General features: G+C 42.3%; 1 pseudogene; it reads right to left on the reverse strand.

Moving 5' to 3' along the window:
* Positions 1 to 4,561: 4,561 nt before the first annotated feature.
* LOC110743451 lies at positions 4,562 to 9,636 on the reverse strand (annotated as a pseudogene).
* Between the last annotated feature and the right edge of the window lie 10,100 nt (positions 9,637 to 19,736).

The raw sequence follows: 19,736 nt of genomic DNA on the forward strand, positions 1-19,736 counted from the left end.
GTAGAGGCAGCACATAAGCTAGATTGGAGGAAGGCATGTACCTTGAATGAGGTGGGAACACACTGGGAAATCCAAAGTGGTCTTTGAGAATGTGGGGCTGAAGCAGTACAACATAAGCATAGCCAAAAGAATACTTAAATGTGAGCCAAGAGGTATGAGACATGCATAGGGGTTAGGCCATAACTGCAGAACTTGCAGCCAGTTTAAGAACAAAAAAGGCCAGGAGATGTCCTGAGCAGTGAGTTATGGAGCAAGAGGAGGGTGAGCTAGGAACTTCAGGAAACTCTACAAACAGGAGGCCCATTAGTTTGGAATACTCTCTTATCCTGATCATCAAGATAGTACATATGGAAATTAACTTAGTATGATAAGTATAAAGTTCCAAAGTGAGTGTCAGAATGAGATGCAGATTTTCTTTTTTTTTTTTTTAAGAGGTAAATAAAAGTAACTTTAAATCATTTGAAAAACATGATGTTTATTTGTCCAATACAGACTCAAACTTAAATGCTATGGTTATAATTTCCAAACTTCTACAAAATTAACATTTATATATACATATGGGTTTTGTTTACAGAACTGTATTTTGCAATCAACAAGTTTTAGAGAACAATATATCTGGTTGCAGTTCCACATATTTGTAGTAAAGACAAAGCCACATAATGTTCATGATGTTAAATCTGGCTCTAAATAACCTAAGGTACAAAATTTTGACCAAATATCAAAATTATAATAATCCAACCTTAAAAGTTCAACCCATATGAAATTACTTTTCAGAGATTAAATGTGCTGTTCAATAATTATTTCAATAACCCTTTCTTTTTATGAGTATTTGCAGACTGATCCTTTTTTTTAATCTTCATGACTCACCAATATTTTAAAGTGACCTCTTTGCTTCCGTGTTACCATTTCAGTACCCAGGGGTTTCTGAGGCAGCATAAATTTGACTTCATAAAAACAGTAGATACCTTAACAGTGACAGTTTTGAAATCTGTAAACTCAATAATCACATTAGTTAGTTCAGCAACTATAAAAACATTGAGATTGTGGCACTGCAAACCAGAATCTCTTTGTGCTTTTAAAATTAAGCTGCATTTACATCTTTTTGGTATTTATCAGCCATCTGTATTTCCCTTATAATAATAAAAGCATATATTTAAAATAAATTTTAAGGTTGAATGTACTGGGGGGCTTATCTACACATTTTTTTAAAACACGATATAAATCAATTATCTTTTTTCCTTCAGTATTTGGAAGAGCAAAAATTATTTCTGGTCCCTCTTTAGATCAATCAACACCACTTTTCATGACATATAACACTGAAATTGACAGACATCCCTGAAATGTTTTTAAGTAAACGAGTGAATCACAGTGGAGTCTCCATCAGTTAACAGTGCAGATCCATTGTTTTTTTAAAAAACTGAATATTAAAAGAAAATCTTCAAGCTAAAAACAAAAACAAAACCCTCCAAAGAACTAAAGTCGAGTGTGTGTTGTCAATGATTCAATACTTTTAACCCATGACTGATTTAGACTCCTCCTCATATTCTAAGACATGTTTGCTGAAATCTTCACGCCAAACATTTGGGACGCCTGGGTGAAGAGGCTATGCTACTGTAGCATCTAAGGGAATAGTGGCAATGTTTCTTCCCTAATAGATTTCATATCCAAAGATGAGCAGTGAGTCTCACTCCCCTGCATTCACCAGCATCTTATCAGGAGATAATACTTGCTGTGCAAATTGATAACAGCTGATCCTCCAACCCCATGCCACCCCTTCACCCCCTACTGTCAATGTGAGGTTATCATCAGTTTGTCATTATATGCACTGGCCTTTCACTCTTTCAATCAGAAAAGCTGTGGCTTACTCTAAAAGGTGGGGGAGGGACAGGGAGAAATGAAAAACCAAGAGTCTGAAGGCATAAAGTCGCATAGCTGCTCTAGTTGGAGTTTGTAAACAGAGAATAGGTTGAATTTAGATAATCCCAATCTATGAGAATAAAAAGGCCCCCATAGCAGGCTTTTATCCAGCCAGCTTCTTTGAGACCCTTCATGGGTTTTGAGGTCTACAATGTATGCACTAAAATCCCATACTTCAAAAAGCAATAAGGCAAATAGTATAATCATTATTCCAAAAGTTACAATGGTAGTGTAGGCATACATAGTATAATTTAGTTACAATGTGTGGTACTGTTTCTATTGTGTAACCATATTAACTGTTTATTTCCTACATAATTATAAATTCAGCTGGGTTTCAGTTGAACACAAAACCATGCTTGTATCACCATTGATAGTTGGCAACAGCTCTTTGATAGCAGTTTTTATTCTGCTGTAGAAATTATCCTTGAACTGAAAAAAGCCCACAATTCAATATCCAGTCATTAAACACTATCATGTTTGTGAAGAGCTTCTTCCAACTTCTGGATCACTTTTTGGAAAAATATTATTTGTTGTAAGAAATGCTGGAGATGCAAATTTTCAAAGGAAATGCTCAAGCATTGGTTTGGATTCACAATTCTAAAAACACCCAACTCATAATAAGGGTATGATGGTTAGTTTTATGGGTCGACTTGGCTAGGCTACTCTACAGTTCTCAGTTATTCAATCAAACACTAATCTAGGTGTTGCTGAGAAGGAATTTGGTAGACATAAAGTTCATAGCAGTTGACATTAGGGTCATCATCTAGATAATCTGGATGGGCTGGATTCAACCAGTTGAAAAGCCTGAAAAGCAAAGCTGAGATTTCCCTGAAGAAAAAGCAATTCCACATGTGGAGTGCAGCTGCAGCTGTTGCTTGAAGTTCCAGCCTGCCATTCCTGATGGCTTGCTTTCCAGATCTGACTAGCCAGTCCCCACAATTGCATAAGTCAATTGCTTGCAGTAAATCTTTGACTATGTATCTCCTGTTGGTTCGGTTTCTCTGGTTGAACCCTGAATGAGTTGAAAGAGGAGTGCTCAAGAGACAAGTTAGTGAGGCAGGTTTCTTTGGAGAGAGGTATGCTTTGATTTTTTTCCCCTCAAATGAGATGGGGCTTCCATGGGACTCTTAAGAATGTGACATGTGCTCTATGAAGTTGGAGGCAGCATGGACTGATAACAGTTTCTGAGGATGAGAGCAGGTGGGCTACCTCCTTTAGCAGATGAGCCACCTAAAACCAGGACAGAGAATTCCAAGTAAAATATGAATTGAATATACATTGGCATTTGCTCGCTTGTGAAAACTGACTGAAATGATAGTACATGGACTTTGTAAAAAATCATAAGAATAGGAAGCCAAAGAGAGGAAACAACAGGAGCAAGATTTTCTTGGGAAGGAAATAAAAGAGGGATTGAAAAATCTAGCAGAACCTATCAGTATCGTCTGAGTATGTAACCAGCTATTGGAAGAAAAAAATTCTCAATATTCCTTATGGGAACAACAGAAAATACAAAAATTCAACTCCAGATTCCCAAAAGAGGCCGTTGGGTAAGCACAGACGTTCACTACTTTAGTGCTGGATTATTCTGAATTTTCAAAAGTGCATGTTAGTGTCAGAAGATACAATTAACTTAATAGCACCATAAGAAAAAGCCAAATCAATATCTAGGGGTATTGGTTATGGGTTTGTTTCCTCTCAGCTCCAAATTCACTCTGAATTTCCCTGCCCTGTGAAAACAGTTCTGGAAACTTCAAAGGTTTTTCCTTTGCCAGCTGGCACGATGTTAAGCTTTGTCAGTGGAAGAGTTCTAGAAAGACATTACAAGAGGCAAAAAGGGGTTTTGCCTTCTGATTCCCCATGCTCCTCTCAGCAGGCTCCTGCAAGAGTTTAGTGTATGGCATATGGGATGAGGCAGTAGCCCCCAGAGGCCTGCAGAACTCCCCTTCCCAACACCAGCCCCTGGTCTTGAGCAGCTTTGTAGCCTTTGTAGCCCAATGCCTCTGGTGAGCTCCAACAATTCTCCCCAGCAACCTGGAGGACAAATTTCCACAAATTCCAGAGGACATGCCACCATAGTGACTTCTGTGCCTTTCCGTGAGCCACAGCCAAGTTCTCTCCAACAAAGTCTGGCTCTCAGCCCAGTGTAGGGGCTTTTCCTTGGATGCTCCATCTCACCTAACAGACCTAGGGATAGTGGTTGCTCCTTATATCTGCTATTCCTGTATTCTTTAGAATTCTCTCTTGACTAGTCAATCCAGGTACACCAATCTCATCATTTAATGCATGATTCTTTATATTAAACCTTTCCTGTTTAAATTACTATGTGTTTCCTCTATCCTAGAAAGAGGAATTCAGATTCAGACAAGAAGAAAAAAGTAGCAAACTAGATACACATTAAATTTTCAGAATTTTACTTTTTTGTTTTGTTTTTTTATTTTGAGGTGGAGTCTCCCTCTGTCACCTAGGCTGGAGTGCAATGGTGCAATCTTAGCTCACTGCAACCTCCGCCTCCCAGGTTCAAGTGATTCTCCTGCCTCAGCCTCCCAAGTAGCTGGGACTACAGGTGCGTGCCACCATGGCCAGCTAATTTTTGTATTTTCAGTAGAGACGGGGTTTCACCATGTTGGCCAGGCTGGTCTTAAACTCCTGGCCTCAAGCGATCCACCCCACTCGGCCTCCCAAAGTGCTGGGGTTACATGGTGAACCACCATGCCTAGCCTAGAATTTTACTTTGAAAGTACAAATGGAATAATTTGTATAAATCTGTTTGAGTCTGCCAGTGCTACATTTAAAAACTGTCCTCTTCTCCTGTCAAGTTCTTAAAAGGTTGCTGAGTGAGACCAAAGTATTGCCTATATTCCTGCTAAGAGTCAAAGTAAAGGACATGGTCCAGGTGTGTACAGTATCAGTGGGCTTCCTAACGCTAAACCTCTGAATTGCAGACTCACCCTCCCAGGCACAGGCAAGGGTGCACCAGGACAAGCCTCTTTCAGAAGGACAGGGCTGGTACTCCAAGCTTACTGCATGGTAAGGGAAACACAGCCTGGCGGTGGCTCCCAAGACAGAGGGGAATGGGCTGGGCCACAACTTCCTGGTTTCTTCTTCCAACCCTTAAATTAGGTAAATAAGTCTTTCCTCTTGGAAAAGGAGGGAGTAAGCGGGTATGGAAAGGCCAGGAGTATTTTACAATGATGGTCTCCATGTGCCACTCCCTTCAACAAGATCCAAGCCATATTCATATTACTTTTCTGGATTTCACAAGGATGGATAAAAAAACACAGGTATAGTTGGATTATAACACATATCAATTAAAATTCCGTGTTCATAATCTACTAGGCCTATATGGGTCAAGAAATAACATTAGAGTTTTGTTTTGTTTTTTTTTTTTTAAGAGTTTGGTTTTTTATTGAACATGTTACAAGAGAGATTTCATCAACAAAAGACCGAAGCCCATACATCATCAGACTCCTTGGATTCTTCTTTCTTTGATTCCACTTCCTTCTCTTCAGCTTGGGCTGCAGTGGTGGAGAAAGTAGGACCTCCCACTGGTGTAGCACCAGGTGCTGGAAAAGGTCCACCAGCGTCTCCATCACATATGAGGCTCCTGATGTTGATATTGTCCAGGGCCTCTGCAAACAAGCCAGGCCAGAAACATTCAACATTTTCACCAGCTACTTTAATGATGGTATTTATCTTATCTTCCATGATGGTCACCTCATCATGCAGAATGGGGCCTGGGTAGATGCAGGTGAGCTCAGAGACAGAGTCCATCGTGCAGGTGAGTATGGGGCTGATGCTGCTGGGAGTGGTGCTCATTGTCAGATCAAGTGAGGGCCTCACTCCAAGTCAGCTTTAGCTTCCTCAGAAGAACTGAGGACCTTGGCAGCAGATGACAAAAGGATTTTTGTTCATTCATTTGCATGTTTTTTTAACATAAAATTATGTACAGAAATTTCAAAAGGTGCAACCATAGACATAGTTAGACATGGTTAGACAGTCATTGTATCAGACACCAATTCCAGCTTGTTTAAACAGAAAAAGGATTTATGAAAATGATACTGGGCATCTCAGAATATCTAAGAAGGCTGAAGAACCAGGTCTAGAAAATGGGCAGAAAGGAAGGGTTGCAGGTCATTCAGCACAGCAGCTGTCCTGATAATTATGCCAGTCAGGAAAGACCCAACCCCTCTGCAGGATACTGGTGCTGTGGCTTGCACCACTGGTCCTGAATACTCTCTTGGCCTTTGCCCCTAGATAACAGACAGGGCAGACAGAGCAGCCATGGCAGCCATTGCCAGAAAAAAACTATCCACTTAGCTTGCTTCTTTCCAACACTAGCTTCAGATTCAAAGTTCCGCTTAGGCACATCTGACTGGCTGAACCCAGGTCATGTGCTTTCTTTCCAACTGTTAGGTGATCTGGGAAAGTGATTATCTGTCACTCCCATCTTCTTATTGTGGAAGAAAGACAGGAAGAAATGTTCATAGGGACTTCTCTAAATATAGAAAAGAGATCCACATACTAAGAAGTCAAGAGAAAAAAGGGCAATGTGCACTACACCTATTTGTGGCTTTAGTGCAAGTAGCCACATGTTTGCACGGATTAAACAGGTCACACCGGCCCGGTGTGGTGGCTCAGCCTGTAATCCCAGTACATTGGGAGGCCGAGGGGGGCAGATCACTTGAGATCAGGAGTTTGAGACCAGTCTGGCCAACATGGGGAAACCCCATCTCTACTAAAAATACAAAAATTAGCCGGGTGTGATGGCAGGCACCTTGTGGCAGCCTCAGGGGTGAGAAATCAGAACCCACCCAGTGCAAGGAATAACCCAAGCTCTCAGTAACGTGAAAAAAAATAAACTGGCCAGCAACCTAGCTTAAAGGATTCTCACATACTGCAGCGATGATTCTGTGCAGAAACCAAGGAAGGAGAAGCCGTGGCAGCTGTAAAGTATTTCCTTGGTGGTTGGGACCAAGAAAACCACAGTGGGGCAGTGAAGTACTCCTTGGTCGGGGTGGTTTAGAGGTTACAAAGAGTTGAGACATCCCTATTGCGGGGGATTGAACCTCACACAAACCTCCAGTAGTAGAAAAGGCAAGAGATTTCCAGTGGGAGAAATTGAGCCTCACCCCAAAAGACAAGAAATTTCCAGTGGGGTAATTTGAGCCTCACCCCAAAAGGCAAGAAATTTCCAATGGGGGAAATTGAGCCTCACCCCAAAAGGTGGTATAATTCCTAGGGCTGCTATGGTAGTTCGGGAAGGTGAGCACCCTCCCAGTGAAAACGTTCCTACCACGGACCAGAAATTCCCCACCTGAGACCCCCGATGGGACAATAACAATGCAGATCACCAGGAAAATATGCAGGACCTAAGGGAGATGCTAATAAAAGGAATTTGGGAATCAGTACCCCAAACCCAAAATCTTTCCAAAGCACTCGATATACAACAGGAAAAGGAGGAAGGGCCTATGAGATTCCTAGACAGACTGAGGGAGCAAATGAGGCAATATGCAGGCCTCAATTTCGATGATCCCATTGGACAAGGAATGTCAAAACTCCAATTTGTCACTAAACTGGAGTGAGTCTGTTGGCCAGACGTTTCAAAAAAGTTTCAAAAGATAGACAATTGGGAAGATTTCCCCCTAAATGAGCTTCTCAGGGGAGCTCAGAAAGTATACATGAAAAGGGATGAAGAAAAACAGAAACAAAAGACAAAACCTATATTTTCACCTTCCAACAAATGACTCCAAACCCAGGTACTTCTAGACAGAGCTTCCAGGGAGCCAGAAACTATAAAGGGTCCGAACCCTCTTTTAAAGGAGCCCAGCTTCCATCTGGAGGATCAAGGTCCTTGTCTACCAGGCCCCCTAAAGAGTATGGGGGAACAGGGTTAAAGTATCCTAGAATTAAGAGGGAGGAAGGACAAGATAGGTGCTATAGATGTGGAAGAACAGGCCACTTCAAGAGAAGATGTCCTGAATTAAGAAAGGAGAAAGAAGCCCTTCCACTCATGACTTTCAAGGAAGAATAGGGGGGTCAGGGGCTCTGTCTCTTTTATCTTGAGTCCCACCAGGAGCCCTTGATAAATTTGGAGGTGGGACCTAAACATGAGCTTATCACCTTTTTAGTCGATTCAGGGGCTGCTCGCTCTTCTGTTTGTTTCCTTGCATCTAATGTTGTCCCCTCCTCAGAGGAACTTTTAGTCTCCAGGGTTAAAGGGGAAGGATTTAGAGCAAAAATTTTATAAAGCACAGAAGTTAGATACCAGGATCACTCAGCTTATATTCAGTTATTATTAATCCCTGAAGCAGGAATTAATTTACTGGGGAAGGATTTAATGTTAAAGTTGGGCATAGGTCTACAAGTCAGCCCAAGAGGATTCCTCACCTCATTAAACCTACTCACTGTCAGGTCTCTGAGCCAAAGCTCAGCCATTGTAACCCTGGTAACCTGCACATATACGTCCAGGTGGCCTGCAGGAGTCAAGAAGTCTGGGGCAACCCAAAACTACTAAAGAAGTGAAACAGCAAGCTCCTGTCTCAACTGATTGACCAACCTTATGACATTCCATTATGACTTGTTCCTGCCCTGTCCCAACTGATCGATCGACCTCATGACATTCTTCTGGACAATGAGTCTTATGATCTCCCCACTATACACGTTGTGACCCCCTCCTCTTCTGACAATAGATAACCACCTTTAACTGTAACTTTCCACTGCTTACCCCAGTCCTATAAAACTGCCCCACCCCTAACTCCCTTTGCTGACTCTCTTTTTGGACTCAGCCCACTTACACTGAAGTGAAATAGACAGCCTTGTTGCTCACCCAAAGCCTGCTGGTGGACTCTCTTCACACAGACGTGCTTGACATTTGGTGCCATGACTCGGATCAGGGGACCTCCCTTGGGAGATCAATCCTATCTTTCTGCTCTTTGCTCCATGAGAAAATCCACCTATGAACTCAGATCCTCAGACTGGCCCAAGAAACACCTCACCAACTTTAAATTGGGTAAAAGGCCTCTTTTTACTCTCTTCCCCAACCTCTCTCACTATCCCTCAACCTCTTTCTCCTTCAATTTCAGTGCCACCCTCGATCTTGCCCTTCCCTTAATTTCAGTTCCTTTCCTTTTCTGGTAGAGACAGAGGAGATGCACTTTATTTGTGAATCCAAAACTCCAGTTCCAGTCAAGGACTCATGAAGACAGTCTTCTCTTGGTGTTTAATCACAATGGGGATGCCTGCCTGATTATTCACCCTCATTCCAGAGGTGTTAGATCACCGCAGGCATACCTGCCTTGATCCTCCACCTTGATGGCAAGTGCCACCTCCTCTGGGTTTCAAGGACCACCCCCCTCTCTCCGTGTCTCTATCCCTCTTTTCTCTAAACTTACCTTTTTACTATAGGCAACCTTCTGCCCTCCATTCCTCCTTCTTCTCCCTTAGCCTGTGTCCTTAAAAACTTGAAACCTCTTCAACTCTCACCTGATCTAAAACCTAAGTGACTTATTTTCTTCTGCAACACAGTTCGGCCCCAATATAAACTTGATAATGGCTCTAAATGGCCAGAAAACAGCACTTTTGATTTCTCCATCCTACAAGATCTAGATAATTTTGTCGAAAAATGGGCAAACGGTCTGAGGGGACTGACGTTCAGGCATTTCTTTTACACATTGGTCCCTCCCTAGTCCCTGCTCCCAATGCGACTCATCCCAAATCTTTCTTCTTTCTCTCCTGTCTGTTCCTTCAGTCTCCACCCCAAGCTCTGAGTCCTTTAAATCTTCCTTTTCTATGGGCCCACCTGACCTCTCCCCTCCTCCCCAGGCTGCTCCTCGCCAGGCCAAGCCAGGTCCCAATTCTTGGTCAACCTCTGCTCCCCTACCCTGTAATCCTTCTCTGACTTCCCCTCTACACCTGGTCTGGCTTACAGTTTCATTCCGTGACTAGCCATCCCCCACCTGCCCAACAATTTCCTCTTAGAGAGGTGGCTGGAACTGAAGGCATAGTCAAGGTTAATGCTCCTTTTTCTTCATGTGACCTCTCCCAGATCAGTTAGCATTTAGGCTCTTTTTCATCAAATATAAAAACCCAGCCCAGTTCATTGCCCATTTGGCAACAACCCTTAGAGGCTTTACCACCCTAGACCCAGAGAGGCCAGAAGGCTGTCTTATTCTCAATATGAATTTTATTATCCAATCTGCTCCTGACATTAGAAAAAGCTCCAAAAATTGGATTCTGGCCCTCAAACTCCACAACAGGACTTAACTAACCTCGCCTTCAAGATGTACAATAATAAAAAAGATGCAGCCAAATGGTAACATATTTCTGAGTTGCAGTTACTTGCCTCTGCTATGAGAGAAACCCTAGCTACATCTCCAGCATGCAAGAACTTCAAAACACCTAAACCACAGTGGTCAGGCATTCCTCCAGGACCTCCTCCCCAAGGATCTTGCTTCAAGTGCCGAAAATCTGGCCACTGGGCCAAGGAATGCTGGCAGCTTGAGATTCCTCCTAACCCAAGTCCCATCTGTGTGGGAGCCCGCTGGAAATCGGACTGTCCAACTCACCCGGCAGCCACTCCCAGAACCCCTAGAACTCTGGCCCAAGGCTCTCTGACTGACTCCTTCCCAGATCTTCTTGGCTTAGCGGCTGAAGACTACCATTGCCTGATCACCTAGGAAGGCTCCTGGACCATCCCAGACACTTTGGGTAACTCTTACAGTGGAGGGCAAATCCGTCGTCCCCTTCTTAATCAATATGGAGGCTACCCACTCCACATTGCCTTCTTTTCAAGGGCCTGTTTCCATGCCTCCATAACTGTTCTGGATATTGACAGCCAGGCTTCTAAACCTCTTAAAACTCCCCAACTTTGGTGCCAACTTGGACAACATTCTTTTATGCACTTCTTTTTAGTTATCCCCATGTGCCCAGTTCCCTTATTAGGTCAAAATGTTTTAACACAATTATCTACTACCCTGATTATTCCTGGACTACAGTCACATCTCATTGCTGCCCTTCTTCCCAACCCAAATCCTCCGTCGCATCTTCCTCTTGTGTACCCCCACCTTAACCCACAGGTACGGGACACCTCTACTCCCTCCCTGGCAACCGATCACACACCCATTACTATCCCATTAAAACCTAATCACCCTTAACCTACTCAATGCCAGTATCCCATCTCACAACAGGCTTTAAAGGGGTAAAAGCATGTTATAACTCGCTGGCTACAGCATGGGCTTCTAAAGTGTACAAAATCTCCTTACAATTCCCCCATTTTACCTGTCCAAAAACCAGACAAGTCTTACAGGTTGGTTCAGGATCTGCACCTTATCAACCAAATTGTTTTGCCTATCCAACCTGTGTTGCCCAACCTGTACACTCTTTTGTCCTCGATACCTCCCTCCACAACTCACTATTCCATTCTTGATCTTAAAGATGCTTTTTCACTATTCCCCTGCACCCCTCATCCCAGCCTCTCTTTGCTTTTACCTGGACTGACCCTGACACCCATCAGTCCCAGCAGCTTACCTGGGCTGTACTGCTGCAAGGCTTCCTACTTACTCTCCCACTGAAGTTTCCACCTATCAATCCCTCCCAACTCAAGGCAAATGGTTCTTAGACCAAGGAAAATACCTCCTTCCAGCTTCACAGGCTCATTCCATTCTATCGTCCTTTCATAACCTCTTCCATGTAAGTTACAAGCCATTAGTCCACCTCTTAAAACTTCTCATTTCTGGCCAGGCATGGTGGCTCACACCTGTAATCCCAGCACTTTGGGAGGCCAAGGCGGTTGGAACATGAGGTCAGGAGATCGAGATCATCCTGGCTAACACAGTGAAACCCCATCTCTACTAAAAAAAAGAAAAATACAAAAAATTAGTCAGGCATGATGGCAGGTGCCTGTAGTCCCAGCTACTCAGGAGGCTGAGGCAGGAGAATGGCATGGACCTGGGAGGCAGAGCTTATAGAGAGCCAAGACCACATCACTGCACTCCATCCTGGGTGACAGAGTGAGACTCCGTCTCAAAAGAAGAAAAACAACAACAACCAAAAAAAAAAAACTTCTCATTTCCTTCAAGACATTACCCTGCACTGAGGTCCGTTCCAAGATGGCCAAATAGGAACAGCTCTAGTCTGCAGCTCCCAGTATGATTGACGTAGAAGACAGGTGATTTCTGCATTTCCAACTGAGGTACCTTGTTCATCTCACTGGGACTGGTTGGACAGTGGGTGCAGCCCACGGAGGGTGAGCCAAAGCTGGGCAGGGAACTGCCTCACCCAGGAAGCATGAGGGGTCAGGGGATTTCCATTTCCTAGCCAAGGGAAACCGTGACAGACTGTACCTGGAAAATCAGGACATTGCCACTCAAATACTGTGCTTTTCCAACAGTCTTAGAAAAGAGCACACCAGGAGATTACATCCTGCGCCTGGCCCAGCAGGTCCCACAGAGGCTTGCTCACTGCTAGCACAGCAGTCTAAGATTGAACTGTGAGGTGGCAGCCTGGCTGGAGGAGGGGCATCCACCATTGCTGAGGCTTGAGTAGATAAACAAAGCAGTCAAGAAACTGGAACTGGGTGGAGCCCACTGCAGCTCAACCAGGCCTGCCTGCCTCTGTAGACTTCACCTCTGGGGGCAGGGCATAGCTAAACAAAAGGCAGTAGAAACTTCTGAGACTTAAATGTCCCTGTTTGACAGCTCTGAAGAGAGCAGTGGTTCTCCCAGCACGGTGTTTGAGCTCTGAGAACAGACAGACTGCCTCCTCAAGTGGGTCCCTGACCCCCGAGTAGCTTAACTGGGAGACACCTCCCACTAGGGGCCAACTGACACCTCATATAGCCGGGTGCCCCTCTGAGATGAAGCTCCCAGAGGAAAGATCAGGCAGCAATATTTGCTGTTCTGCAGCCTATGCTGATGATACCCAGGCAAACAGATCTGAAGTGGACCTCCAGCAAACTCCAACAGACCTGCAGCTGAGGAACCTGACTGTTAGAAGGAAAACTAACAAACAGAAAGGAATAGCATCAACATCAACATAAAGGACATCCACACCAAAACCCCATCTGTAGGTCACCATCATCATACAACAAAGGAAGATAAAACCACGGAGATCAGGAGAAACCAGAGCAGGAAAGCTGAAAATTCTAAAAACCAGAGTGCCCCTTCTCCAAAGGATCGCAGCTCCTCACCAGCAATGGAACAAAGCTGGACAGAGAATGACTCTGATGAGTTGGCAGAAGTAGGCTTCAGAAGGTTGGTAATAACAAACTTCTCTGAGCTAAAGGAGGATGTTCGAACCCATTGCAAGGAAGCTAAAAAACTTGAAAAAGATTAGACTAATGGCTAACTAGAATAAACAGTGTAGAGAAGACCTTAAATGACCCAATGGAGCTAAAAACCATGGCACGAGAACTATGTGATGCATGCACAAGCTTCAGTAGCTGATTTGATCAAGTGGAAGAAAAGCTATCAGTGATTGAAGATCAAATTAATGAAATGAAGTGAGAAGAGAAGTTTAAAGAAAAGAGAGTAAAAAGAAACAAACGAAGCCTCCAAGAAATGTGGGACTATGTGAAAAGACCAAATCTATGTCTGATTGGTGTACCTGAAAGTGACGGGGAGAATGGAACCAAGCTGGAAAACACTCTGTAGGATATTATCCAGGAGAACTTCCCCAACCTAGCAAGGCAGGGCAACATTCAAATTCAGGAAATACAGAGAACACCACAAATATACTCCTCGAGAAGAGCAACTCCAAGACACATAATTGTCAGATTCACCAAAGTTGAAATGAAGCAAAAAATGTTAAGGGCAGCCAGAGAGAAAAGTCATGTTACCCACAAAGGGAAGCCCATCAGACTAACAGCAGATATCTCGGCAGAAACTCTAGAAGCCAGAAGAGAGTGAGGGTAATTCAACATTTTCAAAGAAAAGAATTTTCAACCCAGAATTTCATATCCAGCCAAACTAAGCTTCATAAGTGAAGGAGAAATAAAATCCTTTACAGACAAGCAAATGCTGAGAGATTTTGTCACCACTAGGCCCGCCTTACAAGAGCACCTGAAGGAAGCACTAAACATGGAAAGGAACAACCGGTAACAGCCACTGCAAAAACATACCAAATTGCAAAGACCATCAATGATAGGAAGAAACTGCATCAACTAACGGGCAAAACAATCAGCTAACATTATAATGACAGTATCAAATTCACACATAACAACATAAACTTTAAATGTAAATGGACTAAATGCCCCAATTAAAAGAAATAGACTGGCAAATTGAATAAAGAGTCAAGACCCATCAGTGTGCTGTATTCAGGAGACCCATCTCACGTGTAGAGACACATATAGGCTCAAAATAAAGGGATGGAGGAAGATCTACCAAGCACATGGAAAGCAAAAAAAAGCAGAGGTTGCAATACTAGTCTCTGATAAAACAGACTTTCAACCAACAAAGATCAAAAGAGACAAAGAAGGCCATTACATAATGGTAAAGGGATCAATTCAACAAGAAGAGCTAACTATCCTAAATATATATGCACCCAATACAGGAGCACCCAGATTCATAAAGCAAATCCTTAGAGACCTACAAAGAGACTTAGACTCCCACACAATAATAATGGGAGACTTTAACACTCCACTGTCAACATTAGACAGATCAATGAGACAGAAAGTTAACAAGGATATCCAGGGATTGAACTCAGCTCTGCACCAAGCAGACCTAATAGACATCTACGGAACTCTCCACCCCAGATCAACAGAATGTACATTCTTCTCAGCACCACTTTGCACTTGTTCCAAAATTGACCCCATAGTTGGAAGTAAAGTACTCCTCAGCAAATGTAAAAGAACAGAAATCAAAACAAACTGTCTCTCAGACCACAGTGCAATCAAACTAGAACTCAGGATTAAGAACGTCACTCAAAACCACTCAACTACATGGAAACTGAACAACCTGTTCCTGAGTGACCGCTGGGTACATAACGAAATGAAGGCAGAAACAAAGATGTTCTTTGAAACCAATGAGAACAAAGATACAACATACCAGAATCTCCGGGACACATTTAAAGCAATGTGTAGAGGGAAATTTATAGCACTAAATGCCCACAAGACAAAGCTGGAAAGATCTAAAATTGACACCCTAACATCACAATTAAAAGATCTAGAGAAGCAAGAGCAAACACATTCAAAAGCTAGCAGAAGGCAAGAAATAACTAAGATCAGAGCAGAACTGAAGGAGATAGAGACACAACAAACCCTTCAAAGAATCAATGAATCCAGGAGCTGGTTTTTTTTTTTTTGAAAAGATCAACAAAATTGATAGATCTCTAGCAAGAATAATAAAGAAGAAAAGAGAGAAAAATCAAATAGACACATTAAAAAATGATAAAGGGAATATCATCACCGATCCCTCAAGAATACAAACTACCATCAGAGAATACTATAAACACCTCTATGCAAATAAACTAGAAAATGTAGAAGAAATGGCTAAATTCCTGGACACGTACACGTGCCCAAGACTATGTCAGAGACACACACAAAAAAGAGAATTTTAGACCAGTATCCCTGACGAACATCAATGTGAAAATCCTCAGTAAAATATTGGCAAACCAAATCCAATAGCACATCAAAAACCTTATCCACCACAATCAAGTTGGCTTCATCCCTGGGATGCAAGGTTGGTTCAACATTGTCTAATGTTGACAAATCAATAAACGTAATCCATCACATAAACAGAACTAAGGACGAAAACCACATGATTATCTCAACAGAGGCAGAAAAGGCTTTCAACAAAATCAACAGTCTTCATGCTAAAACTTCTCAATAAACTAGGTATTGATGGAACTTGTCTCAAAATGATAAGAGCTATTTATGACAAACCTACAGCCAATATCATACTGAATGGGCAAAAACTGGAAGCATTCCCTTTGAAAACTGGCACAAGACAGGGATGCCCTCTCTCACCACTCCTATTCAACATAGTGTTGGAAGTTCTGGCCAGGGCAATCAGGCATGGGAAGGAAATAAAGAGTATTCGATTAGGAAAAGAGGAAGTCAAATTGTCCCTGTTTGCAGATGACATGATTGTATATTTAGAAAACCCCATCATCTCAGCCCAATATCTCCTTAAGCTGATAAGCAACCTCAGCAAAGTCACAGGATACAAAATCAAGGGGCAAAAATCACAAGCATTCCTATACACCAATAATAGACAAACAGAGAGCGAAATCATGAGTGAACTCCCATTCGCAATTGCTACAAGCAGAGTAAAATACCTAGGAATACAACTTACAAGGGATATGAAGGACCTCTTCAAGGAGAGCTACAAACCACTCACTGATCAAGGAAATAAAAGAGGACACAAACAAATGGAAAAACATTCCATGCTCATGGATAGGAAAAATCATTCATGAAAATGGCCATATTGCCCAAAGTAATTTACAGATTCAATGCTCTCCTTATCAAGCTACCAATGACTTTCTTCATAGAATTGGAAAAAACTACTTTAAAGTTCATATGGAACCAAAAAAGATCCTGCATTGCCAAGACAATCCTAAGGAAAAAGAACAAAGCTAGAGGCATCACGCTACTTGACTTCAAACTATACTAAAAGGCTACAGTAACCAAAACAGCATTGTACTGGTACCAAAACAGAAAGATAGACCAATGGAAGAGAACAGAGGCCTCAGAAATAACACTACACATCTACAGCCATCTGATCTTTGAGAAACCTGACAAAAACAAGAAATGGGGTAAGTATTCCCTATTTAATAAATGGTGCTGGAAAAACTGGCTAGTCATATGTAGAAAGCTGAAATTGGATCCCTTCCTTACACCTTATAAAAAATTAATTCAAGATGGATTAAAGACTTAAATGTCATACCTAAAACCATAAAAACCCTAGAAGAAAACCTACGCAATACCATTCAGGACATAGGCATAGACAAGGACTTCATGTCTAAAATAGCAAAAGCAATGGCAACAAAAGCCAAAATTGACAAATGGGATCTAATTAAACTAAGGAGCTTCTGCACAGGAAAAGAAACTACCATCAGAGTGAATAGGCAACCTACAGAATGGGAGAAAATTTTTGCAATCTACCCATCTGACAAAGGGCTAACATCCAGAATCTACAAAGAATTTAAACAAATTTACAAGAAAAAATCAAACAACCCCATCAAAAAGTGGGCAAAGGATATGAACAGACAATTCTCAAAAGAAGACATTTATGCAGCCAACAGACACATGAAAAAATGCTCATCATCACTGGCCATCAGAGAAATGGAAATCAAAACCACAATGAGATACCATCTCACACCAGTTAGAATGGTGATCATTAAAAAGTCAGGAAACAACAGATGCTGGAGAGGATGTGGAGAAATAGGGACGCTTTTACACTGTTGGTGGGAGTGTAAATTGGTTCAACCATTGTGGAAGATAGTATGGCGATTCCTGAAGGATCTAGAACTAGAAATACCTTTTGACTCAGCCATCCCATTACTGGGTATATGCCCAAAGGATTATAAATCATGCTACTATAAAGACACATGCACACGTATGCTTATTGTGGCACTATTCACAATAGCAAAGACTTGGAACCAACGCAAATGTCCATCAATGATAGACTGGATAAAGAAAATGTGGCACATATACACCATGGAATACTGTGCAGCCACAAAAAAGGATGAGTTCATGTCCTTTGTAGGATCATGGATGAAGCTGGAAACCATCATTCTGAGCAAATTATCGCAAGGGCAGAAAACCAAACTCTGCATGTTCTCACTCATAGGTGGGAATTGAACAATGAGAACACTTGGACACAGGGTGGGGAACATCACATACTGGGGCCTGACGTGGGGTGAGGGGATGGGGGAGGGATAGCATTAGCAGAAATACCTAATGTAAATGACAGGTTAAGGGGTGCAGCAAACCAACATGGCACATGTATACATATGTAACAAACCTGTACATTGTGCACATGTACCCTAGAACTTAAAGTAGAATAATTAAAATATGTATATTTTTTAAAGAAAAGAAAAATAAATAAATAAAAATAAATAACGATCTAACCCAGAATAATGGAAAAAAAAAAAAAAAAAGACATTTACCCTGCATTTCACTCCATCCTTGGCTACCTTCCCCTTGTTCTTCAGACTCTCCTCCCAAGCCCTCTTCTTGCTTACTTGTATCTAGCCCCGTAAATAACAGTGAAAGGTTGCTCATAGACACTCGACGCTTTCTCATATTTCTGATACATCATGAGAATCGAACCTCCCCATCTACATAGTTACCCCATCAGTCCCCATTACAACCTTTGATGGCTGCCACCCTAGCTGGATCCTTAGGAGTCTGGGTTCAAGACACCTCTTTTACTACTCCTTCTCATCTTTTCACTTTGCATTTCCAATTTTGCCTTACAGAAGGCCTCTTCTTCTTCTGTGGCTCCTCCATCTACATGTGTCTACCTGCTAATTGGACAGGTACATGTACACTAGTTTTTCTTATTCCCAAAATTCAATTTGCAAATGAGACCAAACAACTTCCTGTCTCCCTCATGACACCAACCAGACAAAAAAGAGTTATTCCTCTAATCCCTCTACTTGTATGGTTACAACTTTCTGCTTCCACTATTGCCCTTGGAGCTGGAATAGCAAGCATTTCAACTTCTGTCACAACCTTCCGTAGCCTTTCTAATGACTTTTCTACTAGCATTACAGATATATCACAAACTTTATCAGTCCTTCAAGCCCAGGTCAACTCCTTAGCCGCAGTTATCTTCCAAAATCGCTGAGGCCTTGACCTACTCACTGCTGTAAAAGGAGGACTGTATATTTTTAAATGAAGAATGTTGTTTTTATCTAAACCAATCTAGCCTGGTATACGACAACATAAAAAAGCTTAAAGATAAGGCCCAAAAACTCACCAGTCAGGCAAATAATTACGCTGGACCCACCTGGAGACTTTCTAACTGGGTGTCTTGGCTCCTCCCTATTCTTAGTCCCGTGGTACCTGTTTTCCTCCTTCTCTTACTTGGGCCTTGGGTCTTCGGTTTGGTTTCTCAATTCATACAAAACCACATCCAGACGATCACCAATAATTCTATATGACAAATGCTACTTTTAATAACCCCGTGGTACCATCCTCTGCTCCAAGATCTCCCCACAGCCTAAATTTCTATTCCTTGTAACACGTTGTAAAATTTTCTTTAAGGTGTCCACATAGTCCCTGCTCACACTTGAAGCAGTCCTGAGAAACATCACCCCTACCCCAATAATCCCCAGTAAAACTTATATTTTCTTTATCTTTTCTTATAACTTTATATTTTATAAATAAAAAGACAGGAATGTCAGGCCTCTGAGCCGAAGCTCAGACATTGTAACCCCTGTGATCTACACATATACATCCAGACGGCCTGCAGTAGCCAAGAAGTCTGGGGCAAACCAAAACTACAAAAGAAGTGAAACAACAAGCTTCTGTCTTAACTGATTGACCAACCTTACAACATTCCATTATGACTTGTTCCAGTCCTTCCCCAACTGATCAATCGATCTTGTGACATTCTTGTTCTGGACAATGAGTCTTATGGTCTCCCCACCATGCACCTTGAGACCCCCTCCTTTGCTGACAATAGATAACCACCTTTAACTGTAACTTTCCACTGTTTACCCCACTCATATAAAAATGCCCCACACCTATCTCCCTTTGCTGACTCTGTTTTCGGACTCAGCCCACTTGCACCCAAGTGAAATAGACAGCCTTGTTGCTCACCCAAAGCCTGTTGGTGAACTCTCTTCACACAGATGCGCTTGACACTCATCACTGC

The sequence above is a fragment of the Papio anubis genome, chromosome 5 (genome assembly GCF_008728515.1).
Source record: "Papio anubis isolate 15944 chromosome 5, Panubis1.0, whole genome shotgun sequence".
Lineage (NCBI taxonomy): Eukaryota > Metazoa > Chordata > Mammalia > Primates > Cercopithecidae > Papio > Papio anubis.